The sequence below is a fragment of the Hemitrygon akajei genome, chromosome 2, assembly GCF_048418815.1.
Source record: "Hemitrygon akajei chromosome 2, sHemAka1.3, whole genome shotgun sequence".
Lineage (NCBI taxonomy): Eukaryota > Metazoa > Chordata > Chondrichthyes > Myliobatiformes > Dasyatidae > Hemitrygon > Hemitrygon akajei.
In genome coordinates this window covers 166,110,890-166,125,649 of record NC_133125.1, presented here as the reverse complement: position 1 = coordinate 166,125,649, position 14,760 = coordinate 166,110,890, and the positions used below count along the sequence as shown (strand labels likewise).

At 42.9% G+C, this 14,760-nt stretch overlaps 1 long non-coding RNA gene across 1 annotated transcript in view; it reads right to left on the bottom strand.

The window, feature by feature from the left end:
• Positions 1-3,739: 3,739 nt before the first annotated feature.
• Positions 3,740-14,760, bottom strand: part of LOC140718231 (uncharacterized) — a 12,397-nt gene continuing 1,376 nt past the window's right edge. The window contains exons 2-3 of the long non-coding RNA XR_012096659.1: positions 8,046-8,147; positions 3,740-4,652 (exon numbers count right to left, since the gene is read on the bottom strand). This is a non-coding gene — a long non-coding RNA (uncharacterized lncRNA). The remainder of the gene's footprint in view (positions 4,653-8,045; positions 8,148-14,760) is intronic.

Sequence of the window (14,760 nt, the reverse complement as noted above, 5' to 3'; positions counted from 1 at the left end):
GCACTGCCCCCTAACTGAGATTGAGGAATTTCTTTAGCTAAAGTGTGGTGAATCTGTGGAATTCATTGCCACAGATGCCTGCGGGAGTTAGTAATTGTGTATATTTTAAATAGAGTTTGAAAGATTCTTGATTAATAAGGGTATCAAAGGGAAAAGGCAAGAGAATAAGTCTGAGGGAGAAAATAAATGGTCTTATTGTATGTGTGAATAGGCACAGGGGCAGATGACTGGAGCAACACAAAATGCTGGAGGAACTCAGTGTGTAAGGCGGCATCCATGATGGAAATCAACCCTTCATCGGGACTGCAAAGAAAGAGAGATTTATAAAAAGGTGGTTGGACGGGGGTGAAGCAAAAACTGCTGGGTGATAGGTGGATAGAACCTTTGACAAACTTCTATAGATGCGTAGGGAAGAGTATCCTACACTGTTGTATCACAGCCTGGTATGGTTACCAGAAACACCAGTCCATCACAGCAGAGCCCTCCCCACTATTGAGCACAGTTACATGGAGTGCTGCACCAAGAAAGCAGGATCCATCACGAAAGACCAACTCCATCCAGGTCTTGCTCTCTTCTCACCACTCCCATCAGGCAGGAGGTAGATAGATAGATAGATAGATAGATAGATACTTTATTCATCCCCATGGGGAAATTCAACTTTTTTTCCAATGTCCCATACACTTGTTGTAGCAAAAACTCATTACATACAATACTTAACTCAGTAATAATATGATATGCATCTAAATCACTAACTCAAAAAGCATTAATAATAGCTTTAAAAAAAGTTCTTAAGTCCTGGCAGTTGAATTGTAAAGCCTAATGGCATTGGGGAGTATTGACCTCTTCATCCTGTCTGAGGAGCATTGCATCGACAGTAACCTGTCGCTGAAACTGCTTCTCTGTCTCTGGATGGTGCTATGTAGAGGATGTTTAGGGTTTTCCATAATTGACCGTAGCCTACTCAGCGCCCTTCGCTCAGCTACCGATGTTAAACTCTCCAGTACTTTGCCCACGACAGAGCCCGCCTTCCTTATCAGCTTATTAAGACGTGAGGCGTCCTTCTTCTTAATGCTTCCTCCCCAACACGCCACCACAAAGAAGAGGGCGCTCTCAACAACTGACCTATAGAACATCTTCAGCATCTCACTGCAGACATTGAATGACGCCAACCTTCTAAGGAAGTACAGTCGACTCTGTGCCTTCCTGCACAAGGCATCTGTGTTGGCAGTCCAGTCTAGCTTCTCGTCCAACTGTACTCCCAGATACTTGTAGGTCTTAACCTGCTCCACACATTCTCCATTAATGATCACTGGCTCCATATGAGGCCTAGATCTCCTAAAGTCCACCACCATCTCCTTGGTCTTGGTGACATTGAGACGAAGGTGCATGTGCCTTCGGTCTCACACCTCCATGTTCAGGAACAATTATTACCTACAATCATCCGGCTCTTGAACACACGGAGAACTTCACTCACCACAACTCTGAACTAATTCCACAACCTACACACTCACTTTTATGAAAACACAAAAATACAACGGCAGATGCTCAGTTCTTCCAGCGTTGTGTACGTATTCTCACTCACTTTTATGGACTTATTACAAATTATATTTTCAATATTATTTATATTTGCACAGTTTGTCTTCTTTTGCTCATTGATTGTTTGTCAGTCTTTGTTTATGTGTAGTTTTTCATAAATTCTATTCATTTCATTTTTCAATCTTTTTATTGATTTTCAAATGAAAAAATATACACATCAGAGGAGGAGTTTAGCAAACAGATAATATAAAAGACATAAACAGCAATAATAAAAACAGAAAGTATATAATGTCAAAATCAAATAGGTAAAATATTATGCTGTTATATATACAATGGTCAAAAAAAACTACAACTCCTCATAGCAATCATAAAAAAATTGGAAATTATATTGATAAAAGAAAAAAACCATACTAACTAACTTGAGACAAAAAAAAGAGAAAGAAAAAAAGAAAGGAAGAAAAAGAAAGATTGGGCAGTCCAATTGAGGATAAAATTTAAAAAAAAGAGAGAGAAGAACCATCCTTCCAGTCATCTCTGAACCTTCATGGATAAGGATTTTCCCCAAAGAGAATGAAGAAAAATAAATAAATAAAAATAAATTATATCATGTAAAAATATTGAATAAATGGTCACTAGACTAGTTCAAAATTAAAGGATGTATCAAATGTCTGGCTTCTAATTTTCTCCAAGCTTAGACATGACATCATGGAGGAGAGTCAATAAAAAACAGTAGGTGGATTAGATTCTTTCCAGTGTAGCAAAATAGCTCTCCTAGCCAGTAAAGTTGAAAAAGCTATCACATGTTGGGCGGAAGCAGACACTTTGCTTGTTTCCTCTGGAATAATCCCAAAAATTGGATTAGGTTGAACATCCACATCTATAACTTTAGATAATATTCCAAACACATCCCTCCAAAAATTGCTTAAACTTACACATGACCAAAACATATGAGTTAGAGTAGCCACTTCTGCATTACATCTGTCACAAATAGGGCTTATATTAGGAAAAATATGCGCCAATTTATCTTTGGACATATGGGCCCTGTGTACTATCTTAAACTGAATTAAAATTTGGCGTGCACAGATAGCTGAATTATTGAGTGAATAATAAATTTTACTCCATTGATTATCTGAAAGTGAATGTTGAGGTTCTACTTCCCAGATGCGTTGAACCCTATCATTAGGCGACATGAGAGCATTCATTAACTGTTTATAAATGATAGCTATTAATCGTTTTTGAAAAGGTTTAAACAGAAAAATAGCATAAGCCAAATTTAAAGAGCAGGCTGAGGGGTAAATCGGTAAAAAATCACGTAAAAAATTCCTAACCTGTAAATATCTGAAAAAATGTATATTGGGGATATCATATTTATCCATTAACTGTGAAAAAGACATTAAACAGTCTTGTAAAAACAAATCTAAAAAAGCTTTATTCCCTTAATTTTCCATGTTAAGAAAGCCTTATCCAAAGTTGATGGTTTAAAAAAGAAATTAGAATAAATATTACTAGAAAGTAGAAAATCATTTCATTCAAAAAATCTATGAAATTGAAACCAAATTTTTAAAGTATGTTTAACAATAGGGTTGAGAGCTTGTCTACCTATTCTATTCTGCCTGGAGAGCCTCCAACCTGATGACATGAACATGAATTTCTCAAATTCTGTTAATTATCCCCCTTTCTTCACTATTCCCAATTCATATTTCTTTTCCTCACCCTATCTCCTTACCTCTGGTGTTTCTCCTCCTTCCCTTTCTTCCCTGGTCTTCTGTCCTCTCCTATCAGACTCCCATTTTTCCAGCCTTCGTCTCTTTCACCAATCAACTCCTCCCCCTTCCCAGTTTGGACTAGCACCTACCAGCATGTACTTCTTCCTCCCCTCCCTCCACCTTTTTATGCCGACTTCTCCTCTTCCTTTCTTGCCCTGGTGAAGAGTCTTGGACCAAAATGTTGACTGTAGAATGGGGTTGAGAAGGATAATATGTCAGCCATGATGGAATGGAGGAGAAGATTTGATAAGCAGAATGGCCTAATTCTGCTTCTATATATTATGGTCTCACCAGAGTCATCAGGAGAACTTGCAACGTCCACACATAGCGCACCAGAGGTCAGTATTGAACTGGGCTGTGGGGCAGGGGAATGACTTACAAATCAGTAATAGATCTGCACATCCCATATAACAAACAAATTAAAACAGGCATTAGAATGAGGTTTAAAATGTTTTATTGATCATTTATAAATTTACACAAATCATTGCAATTTATACTGTTATCATGAAAATCTCTGTCAGCGTTCATTTCATTCCCAATACTTGACACATTCTTTTAAAGCAGTCTGCAAGTTCCCATGGCTATTACATATTCAGATCAGTTATTCAGCATCATAGAAATGTAGAACTTCTGACAATTATACCATGGATTTGACAGAGGCACATTAGAAATCTCATTTTATAGAAAATCGTAAATATTGAGTGAGTGAGCATTAAAAAGTAAAAATGAGGATTGAAAGCAAATGAAAATTCATCACAGCAGGCCAGGATTAACTGAATAATCATCACAAAGGGTTAAAAGCTTCATTTACTCTGAGCCAGAGTGAGGGTTTCTGAACACAGATCTCTTCAGCGTAAAGACAATAGTCTTTTGGTCTGACGATTGTAAGATGCAACTTGTTACTGGAATAAACAGGAACCTCCACTCTTTTTTTCAAAACTTCAAGGAAAGAGAACTAGTAATGGGCAATGCCAACCCCTTAACACCTTATCCAGCACCCTCGAATGAGTACCAATCTGCCCCATTTAAAATACAAATAGCAAACAAAAAAACACAAAGAAAAGATAAACTTTATGCAAATGCTGCTGTTAGTATGGACAGCTGAATGTAACATGAAGGAATATTAATCTTTTGAAGGAGTTACACTGATCTATTGGAATCCCACAAACCAGACAAGAACCATGACGGAGATAGCCAGTACGGATAGTTGAGCAGCCGTGGCACCGTTGCAGTTATTGAAATTACAACATTCGGGCTGTATTTTTAACTCTACACCACCATATGTTTCAGTGAGTGTTTTCCCACACAGTTCCTTGTCTACGCATCCAGAGACGAAGGTAGCTACTGTACCTGAAGAGACAAAGGAAATGGATGAGTGGTCTGGGTTTCAGTGATGGAATTATGGGAGGGCATGGGGTTGGGGGGGAATAGGGAAGTAGCAGAAAGAAGGTGATTGTAGGCTCTCTTAGCACGGAGATCACATTAAATTCAATTTCCCAAAGAATTCTCAGTACCAGATAGACACCGATAGTCTCCACATCAAGAAGGCCATCCCCAGAAGGTTATTCTTGGTTCTGTTTTGTACACTTAGGACACAGAAGGAAGCCCATTAAATGTATGCCAGCTCTACTGAGCAATCCTGTTCCCACTCTCTTCATTCGCCCATAACTTGTTCTTGTTCAGTGAAAATGAATCTCAGTATAGTATGTGGTACAGATGCTCTTTGTTAATATTTTTACTTAAAATTCATACACTCCCCTAAGATTCGATAGACACCAAAAGGGATCTTGTCAGCCAGTTAACCCACTGGCCCTTTCCTGTGGAAGGAAAGGAGAGTACCCTCAGACACAGGGAGAATGTGTAAAACCCAAGCTGGGTAGTATTAGAGGTCACCATCAAACCCAGGTAGCTGGAGTAGAAACTGCAGTACTACCTGCAGTCCAAACCCATGTTGAACAAACACTGAAATATCATTACTGTCCGTAGAAGACAAGCAACATGTTAGAAACCTGTAATACCTTTCCACATAAGTTTCAAAGAAGAGCAATGAATTGGGGATGTTTGACTCCATCATACTGAGCCCCATTACAAGAACAGCAAGGAACCAATAAGCTGAACTAAACTAGTATTTCAATACCCAATTCCTTCTGCCTATACAACATTCACATTGCTCCATTATCTGCAGGTACACATGCCCACCCGAGAACCTCATAACTCAGGAAGCTGATGGAATACCACAGGTTCTGTACAAGGACCTCTGTATTGGTGATGTAGATAAGTGACCTGAATGAAAATGGAGTTGGGTGGGTTATTCAGTGTGCAGAAAATGCAGAGATTGGTGGTGTTGTGGATAGCGTAGAGGACTGGCAAAGAATACAGTGGGTACAGATAAATTGCAGATATGGGCAGAGAAAAGGCAGATGGCGTTTAACCCTGCCAAATGAGAAGAATTGCACCTTGGGAGGTCACATATAATGAGACAGTACACCATCAAGAGCAAGACCCTTAACAGTGTTTATAAGTAGAGTGACCTTGGGCTCCAAGTGCACAGCTCTTGAAAATGGCTACACTGGTTGATAGGATGGTTATGGCAGTTTATGGAATGCTTACCTTTATTAGTTGAGTTATCGCATTGAAAAGTCAAGAACTTATATGCAGCTTGGTAAAACTTTAGTTCAGCCACAGTTGATCACACCATTATAGGGAAGATGTCAATGCTTTGAAAAGGATGCAGAAGAGGTTTACCAGGATGCTACCTGGATAAGAGAGCATGTACTATAAGGAGAGGTTGGAGAATCTTGGGTTCTTTTCTCTGGAGCAGCAGAGGTTGAAGGGAGATCTGATAGAGGTTTAAAAGATTATGAGAGGCACAGATAGAGCAGATAGACAATATCTTTTTCCCAGGGTTGAAATGTCTGAGATAAAAAGGCAAGTATTTAAGGCTGGGATCCCTACCTGGGGTCCATAGACCCTTTGCCTAATGGTATTGGTCTGTGGCATAAACCCTGAGTTAAGGTGTGAAGAGGGAAGTTTAAAGGAGATATGAGGGGCAATGTTTTAAAACAGAGTGGTGGGTGCCTGGAATGTGCTGCCCGGGGTGATGGTGGACACAGAAACATTAGGGATTTTTAAGAGATTTTAGGTGAATGTGAAGAAAATGGAAGGATGTTGATATTGTGCAGGCAGAAGAGATTACTTTAATGGGCTATTTGATTACTAATTAAAATGGTTCAGCCTGTGAAATGTGCTCCAAAAACATTTGCCCTAAACATTCCCCTTGAACTTGCTCTCTCATCTTGCTGTCTATTACAGACAACAGTCAAGTAATAAGGTGAAGAACAGGGTGAACCAAAACCCTTCACTCCCCCATGCCCACCCCCACCAATCCTGAGCAAAATAGGCATTGGTACAAGCAGCAGGACTTTAGACCAACATGTTTCTCCTAAGGACAGTGCAGGGTGGGAATGTAGGGGCAACAAATAGAGCGGATTGGTACTTGAGGATTGGAAAGGACTTGACAGGCCAACAAGCACAAACCAGGTCTCATTTTAATAGTAAAGCTATCAGAATGGCCATAGCACAGGAGGCCATTTGGCCCATTGAGATTACCACAGGAAAAGACCTTTCACCCAATAATGTCTGTGTTAGATATGATGCTGAATTAAAGTAAATCTCTTCTGCCTGTAAATGATCCACTTCCCTCTATGACCGTGTCTAACTTCCTCAAACACCACGATGGTGTCTGCTTCCATGACCACCCCTCACAGCCCACTCCTCTTTTTCACAAAACTTGCACCACACTTTTCTTTTCAACTTCATCCACCCTTCCCCGCCACATTAAAATGTATGCTCTCCGGTATGAGACATTTTAACATGGTGATCAAAATAAGATGCCACTGTCTATTCCATCTGTGCCTCTTGTGTCAGATCTCCCCTTAGCCTCTTGTGTGCAGAGAGGACAATACAAATGTGTCCAATCTTTCCTTATAGCACTCTCTAATCCTGGCAGCATCCTGTGAACCTCTTCTGCACAGAACAGCTGACATGGAAAGAAGTGGGAGAAAAATGGGTGTACTATAAACTTCATGTCATGGGGGAGCGGAGACGGGGCAGAACAGCTTGCAGCTGAGGTCAAGGAAGTAGTTCATGGTATTGCAGAGAGAAAACTATCCACTAGGATCCATGAACATCAACCGGCTGTAAAGCAACATGAGTAGCTCTCCCTAGTTGCTCCCCATGAAGTTCAAGAGAGGCACATATTCAACTGGGCATCAGTGAAAGTCACAGCATCAGCAAATGTGACATGCAAGAGAATTCCTGGAAGCGTGGTTTTCCGTGAACAATTCCGTAAACAAACTTGCCAATCTCGATCCAATTTGTGAGCTATTGCGGGAAAAATTACAGACAACTATGCACAAAGTTTCCCACTCAACCAATCAGCAAGGCGATTTCCTCCCCACATCGAGTTTCCAAAAAGGTGACCAACCAGCTGATTGATTGGTATCTAAAGGCCAAGCATTTGAAGGACACACCACAATTAACAGAGCACTGATGATGTCTCCTCATATGGTGATGAAACACTTGCAAGTAAATTCCCAAGAGATCAACTCAACCAAACCATCAACCACCTGAACTACATGTTTTCCAAATTATTTCCAACCCTTCCAGAATAGTCTGGATTTGCTAAATGGTCTTCTTCACCTCCCAATTCTGAAAAAAAAAACACTTTGACAAGCATCTTACCTGCACTAATATTTGCAGAGTAACACAGCTGATTACTTTTGCAGGTTTCCTTCAAACACAGAGATCGACTGATGGCACATTGGAAACACTCCAAGGCAGTACCTACAGCATCAAGAAAACTAAAACATTAAAAATCCAATACAGATTCAATTTTCATAATGTAAAGACAGATCAAAAAGTATACAATGCTGATTTTCCTGCACCATAAGTTTTTATCAATCTTTATAACCATCAGCACTGCCCTCAACCACATCTCTTCCATTTCACGCACGTCTGCTCTTACCCCATCCTCCCAGGGATACGATTTCTCTTGTCCTCACCCTCCACCCAACCAGACTCAGTGTCCAACACAGAATTCTCAAAAACTTCCACCACCTCCAACTGGAACCCACCACCAACACATCATTCCCTTTCCCGCCCACCCCAACCCACTTTCTGCTTTCCACAGGGATTGCTCCCTATGCAAGTCCCTTGTCCATTTGTCTTTCCCCATAGATCTCCCTCCTGGCATCTCCTCCTTCACTACCATTCAGGGCCCCGGATAGTCCTTCCAGATGAGGCAACACTTGTGAGTCTGTTGGGATCATATACTGTGTTCCCGGTGTGACCTCTTGTATGTCAGTGAGACCCGACGTAGATTGGGAGACCGCTTCGCCAAATATCTTTGCTCTGACAGCCAGAACAAACAGGATCTCCCAGTGATCACCCATTTTAATTCCACTTCCCATTTCCATTCTGATATGTCCATCCATGGCCTCCTCCACTGTCATGATGAGGCCACACTTTGTTTGGAGGAATAACACCTTATATTCCATTTGGAGAACCTCCAACCTGATGGCATCAACATCAATTTTTCAAACTTCCAGTAATGCCCCTCCATCACCAATTCCTATCCCCTTGTCCCTTTCTCATGTCACCTCCTTGCCCAGCCATTGCCTCCCTCTTGTGCTCTTCCCCCCCATTTTTTCTTTCTCCCATGGCCTTCTGTCTCTTTCACCAATCAACTTTCCAGCTCTTTGCTTCATCCCTCCCCTACCAAGTTTCACCTACCACCTGGTGTTTCTCTCTCCCCTCCCCGACCTTTTAAATCTACTCCTCAGCATTTTTCTCCAGTCCTGCCAAAGGGTTTCGGCCTGAAACGGTACTGTACTATTTTCTATAGCTGCTGCCTGGATGCTTGAGCTCCCCCAGCATTTTGAGCATGTTGCTTGGATTTGCAGTATTTGCAGATTTTCTCTTGTTTATTCCAATTAAAATTTGTTTTAGCTTTTCATGAGCACAATTTTTTTTGGTCCTTTCTAGGTTCCAGGAGGCTTGGGAGCACCAACCCACCTTAGAAGAGCTAGATTTCTCTTTTCCAGTGACACTGTGTCATTTCCCTACATGTCAGTCTTGCCACAATTTCTACTTTGAAGTTCATTGCTTCAATCTCCAGCTTACAGGCACACGATTCTTTAAAGGAATAAAAGCAGAAGTCTTTTCAGAAAAGAGGACAATACGATTCAGGAAATTTATCGAGTCTGGAAGAGTTTGTTTAAACAGTATGGTCGGTAATTGTTGATGCATACAGGCCAATCCATGTACATACGCTGGTCAGGAAATAAGTCCATTTGGACATTTAAAAAACCATACATTTGGATTATAGAATTTCTACAGTATCACAAGATGACAATTTGGGCGAAGTGGGCCTGTGATGTTGGTGCCTTTCCTTTCCAGCCCCGATGAAGGGTCTCAGTCTGAAATGTAGACTGTTTATCCCCCTCCATTGATGCTGCTTGACCTGCTGAGCTCCTCCAGTATTTTGTGTGTTGTTCATGTAAACTTCATGTCTTTCTTGTGAATTTGTGTATCCAATGCTACGTGCCTGTGATGCGGCTGCAAGCCAGTTGTCACGGTCACATGCACAAGTACATGTATGGATGGGTGCAAACACAACTTTGACTTAATTTCCACCTCCACCCACCATGTACTCCCAGTTCTGATGCAGACTCCAAATGAAACGTCCATAATTCCCGTCTACTTCCCTACAGAGGCTGTTTGACCCACTGGATTCCCTCTAGTGGGAATGTTTCAGAAAGATTTGGAGCAGATGCTCCACAAAAAGCGTCAATTGATTCAAATTAACCCAAAATGTAAAAGGTTCACCTGCAACTTCTAGTTCCAATCTCACCCAACCTCAGTGCAAAGAGTCTGTTTGCATTTACTCTATCTATAACCCTCATAATTTTGAACTTTGAATTTAAAAACTATGCAATTATATAATGCAGAGTGAACAGTACACCATGCAGATAGGGTGAAACAGCCCCATCCTTCTGCATTTACCCCATAAGTTTCGACTCCCTCATTTATCAAGGATCCATCAACCTCTTCTTTAAATATACCTATTGACTTGGCCTCCACAGCCATCTGTTGCAATTAATTCCACAGGTTTACCTCTTCTGGCTAAAGATCTTCCTCCTCATCTCATTCTAAACTCTAGTGAGTACAGGCCTAAAGCTATCAAACACTTGTCATACATTACCGGACAATAGGCTCATGGTTTACAACAGTGGCTGTGTCTCTCTCCGTGATCATATCAAAAGGCCAGATGCACAAATAAATCTTGATCAAGAAACACAATAGCATAGTAGTCCAACTTGCTTTTCCATTTTTTTGGCAGCATAGCTGTTAGTGCAATGATTTTTCGGCACCGGTGATCGAGATTTTATTCCCATTACTGTCTGTAAGGAGTTCATACATTCTCCCCTTGTCCACGTGAGATTCCTCCCATGCTCCAAAGACATGTGGTCTAGCAATAGTGAGTTGCGGGCATGCTACGTTGAGGCTGGTAGTGTGATGACACTGGGGGGCTGCCTCCCAGCACAATTACACAAAATAATGGATTTCACCATATGTTTCTGTGTATACCATATGTGACAGATAAAGCTAATGTAATCCTTTGATCCCTGATACCATTATCATGAACCTCTCTGGGCCCTCTCCAAACCAGCATATCCTTTCTTAGGTAGGGGTCAAAAACTGATACTTTATGTGACTCTTCTGCTGGATTGGAGGAGGGAGTTCAATTCCAGCACCACCTGTAAGGAGATTGAACATTCTCCCCGTGACTGCATGGGTTTCTTCCAAGTGCTCTGGTTTCCTCCCACAGTCCAAAGACATACCAGTTAGTGGGTCAATTGGACATTGCAAATTGTCCTGTGATTAGGCTAGGGTTAAATAATGCATTGATGGGTAGCACAGCCCGCTGGGCCGGACGGGCCTGGTTCATGCTGTATCAGTAAATAAATCAAATAATCAATAATCAAATAATTCCATCAGTATGTGGACTTTGCAATGAGAGGGGAGAACATGTTGAACCTGGTTTACACAAACATCCCCGACGTGTACCGGGCAGAGCCCCGCCCCCACCTCTGATACTCAGACCACATCTCCGTTATGCTAATCCCAGCATACAGACCGCTCGTCAGGCACCCCAGACCAGTTCAGAAGCAGGTGAAAACCTGGCCAGCAGGAACCATCTCTGCTCTTCAAGACTGCTTTGAGCACACTGACTGGCACATGTTCAGGGAGGCTGCAACCGATGGTGACTCTACCAACTTAGAGGAGTACACAGCATCAGTGACCAGCTACATCAGCAAGTGCATTGATGATGTTCCTCTGTCCAAGACCATCACTATACGTGCCAACCAGGAGCCATGGATGACCGCAGAGGTGCGTGCGCTGCTGAGGTCCCGCGACTCTGCCTTCAGAGCAGGTGACAAGGCAGTTCTAACAACAGCAAGGGCCAAACTGTCCTGAGCCATCAGAGGGGCAAAGCGTGCACATGCCCAGCTAATCCACAGTTACTTCCAGGACAGTGGCGATACGCGACGCATGTGGAAGGGCATCCAGGACATCACCAATTACAGGACAACATCACCTGACTGTGCAGGTGATGCCTCCCTCTCAGATGTGCTGAATAACTTCTGCGCCCAGTTTGAGGCAGAATAACTTCTGCGCCCAGTCCGCCCCTCCTACAATTGACCAGGTGCTGTGTCTCTCCGTGGCCGACGTGAGAAGAACCCTGTGCAGGGTCAACCCACGGAAGGCTGCTGGACCAGACAACATCCCTGGTAGAGTGCTCAGAGGATGTGCAGACCAGCTAGCAGATGTTCCCACTGACATCTTCAACATCTCCCTGAGCAGCGCCACCATTCCAACGTGCTTCAAGGTTGCCACCATCGTCCCCGTGCCGAAGAAGTCTTCAGTGTCCTGCCTAAATGACTACCGTCCCGTTGCACTTACATCCATCATCATGAAGTGTTTCGAGAGGCTTGTCATGAGGCATATCAAGACCCTGCTGCCCCCCTCACTGGACCCTCTGCTGTTTGCGTACCGTCCCAACTGCTCAACAGATGACGCCATTGCCACCACCCTCCACCTGGCCCTAATCCACCTGCATAAAAAAGACACATACGTTCGGATGTTGTTCATAGACCAGTTCAGCATCCAACACAATCATCCCTCAGAAACTGATTGGAAAGCTGAGCCTACTGGGCCTGAACACCTCCCTCTGCAACTGGATCCTAGACTTCCTGACTGGGAGATCTCAGTCAGTCTGGATCGGGAGCAGCATCTCCAACACCATCACACTGAGCACGGGGGCTCCCCAGGGTTGCGTACTCAGTACACTGCTGTTCACTCTGCTGACCCACGACTGTGCTGCAACAGACAGCTCAAACCATATCATCAAGTTCGCCGATCACACCCCGTGGTGGGTCTCATCAGCAAGAACGACGAGTCAGCTTACAGAGAGGAGTTACGTAGTTCAGTCTAGTTTTTGTACTGTGTCATGTAACACCATGGTCCTGGAAAACGTTGTCTCATTTTTACTATGTACTGTACCAGCAGTTATGGTCGAAATAACAATAAAAGTAAATTGACTTGACTAAATAAATGCCCTCAATATTTAAAATACAGCCAACCTCCTTGCTAGCTCCTAGTTGCTCCAACTAGAAGCATTAACTCTTTTGCTTCCATTTTATCTGACTGGCTGGCATTCTCAACTGTTACTCTGGATTTCCAAAATTTGTAGCTTTTCTTCCCAAATAATTTTCAGTTGTAGCCTGTCTGAATGATTACCGTCCCGTCGCCCTGGCCCCCATAGTGATGAAATGTTTTGAACGGCTTGTCAAGCCTCATATCACAGCCAGCCTCCCCTCATCGCTGGATCCTCTACAGTTTGCTTATCGTCCAAATCGCTCTACAGAGGACACAATATCCACCACACTGCACACAGTTCTCTCTCACTTGAACAACAAAGACACTTATGCCAGAATCCTGTACATTGATTTCAGTTCAGCGTTCAATACCATCATCCCGCAGAGACTAGTGGAGAAACTGTCGCTGCTTGGCCTTAACACTGCCACGTGTCGCTAGATTCTGGATTTCTTGACAGAGAGACCAGTCAGTCCCTGTTGGCAGGAACATCTTTGACTCCATCACACTGAGCACTGGAACCCCACAAGGCTGTGTGCTCAGCCCACTGCTGTTTACACTGCTAACACATGACTGTGCAGCCAGACTCAAGGGGAACCTGATCATTAAATTTGCTGATGATACCTGTCATGCCATGAAAGTAATAGTCTGTTATCATAAAATTATAAAAAGGAGGGAATGATGAAGTTTAAGGGAATTGGGATAGTAAGGGGTTAATGATTTCTGCAAAAATGTACTCTGTCAACGTGACAGAGTGATGTCTGCCTGGCAGAATAATCTGGTCGACGACTTCTTTGTTTTAATCAAGGGCAAAAGTAACAGATCTCTGCATGTCTGATAACAATACAAGACTAGCTACTTCCTTCCCTTCAACTGTCTGTACTAGTTCTGCACCTACCTTGTAACTGAAAGAAAACAACTCCTTATACGGAATGGACTGTGGCTCTTTATGTGTATAAAAGTAAACTATTGTAACCTTACTGCAGAGGTCCAATACGAGCCCCCAGAGGGCGAGGAACTCTGTCCCCCTGTTGTGTGGCTCCACAGCTCTTGCCGGCTGAGTTTGAACAAATAAGACTGGTGAAAAGCATAAAGTAAAGAAAGCACTGTTTGTGCTATGGTTATTGGTCCAGCAAATTTAAGTTCCCACCCCCACCTGACTGTGACTGCAGGTCAGGTTAAGAGACAGCTGCAGAGCCTACATGAAGGCCAGGCTGCTGGACTGGATGGTATCAGCCCCAGTGTACTAAAGGACTGTACAAGAGAGCTGTCTGATATTTTGCAGCACCTTTACAATCTGAGTCTGAGTCAGGAAAAGATACTGGCACTATGAAACACTTCCTACTTGGTTCCTGTATTCAAGAAGGTGACTCAATCTGCACTTAATGACTACAGACCAATTGTCCTCACATCTCATGTGATGAAGGTGCTGAAGAGGCTGCTCCTAACTTACCTTGGACCACAGGTGAGATCTTCATTGGACCCTCTACAGTTTGCCTACCAACCTTGTTGGAGTGGATGGTGCCATCACCTACCTGTTTCAGAGATCACAACTCCTACATGGATGGTGCTGGTGGCACTGTGAGAATCACATTTTTTGATTTCTCTTGTGCCTTCAGTACAATCCATCCACTTCTTCTGAGCAAGAAGCTGCAAAGGGTGGGCGTAGACAAATCCACTTCCTCGTGGTTACTGACTACCTGACAGATAGACCCCAGTTTGTACGGCTGGGTAGTTC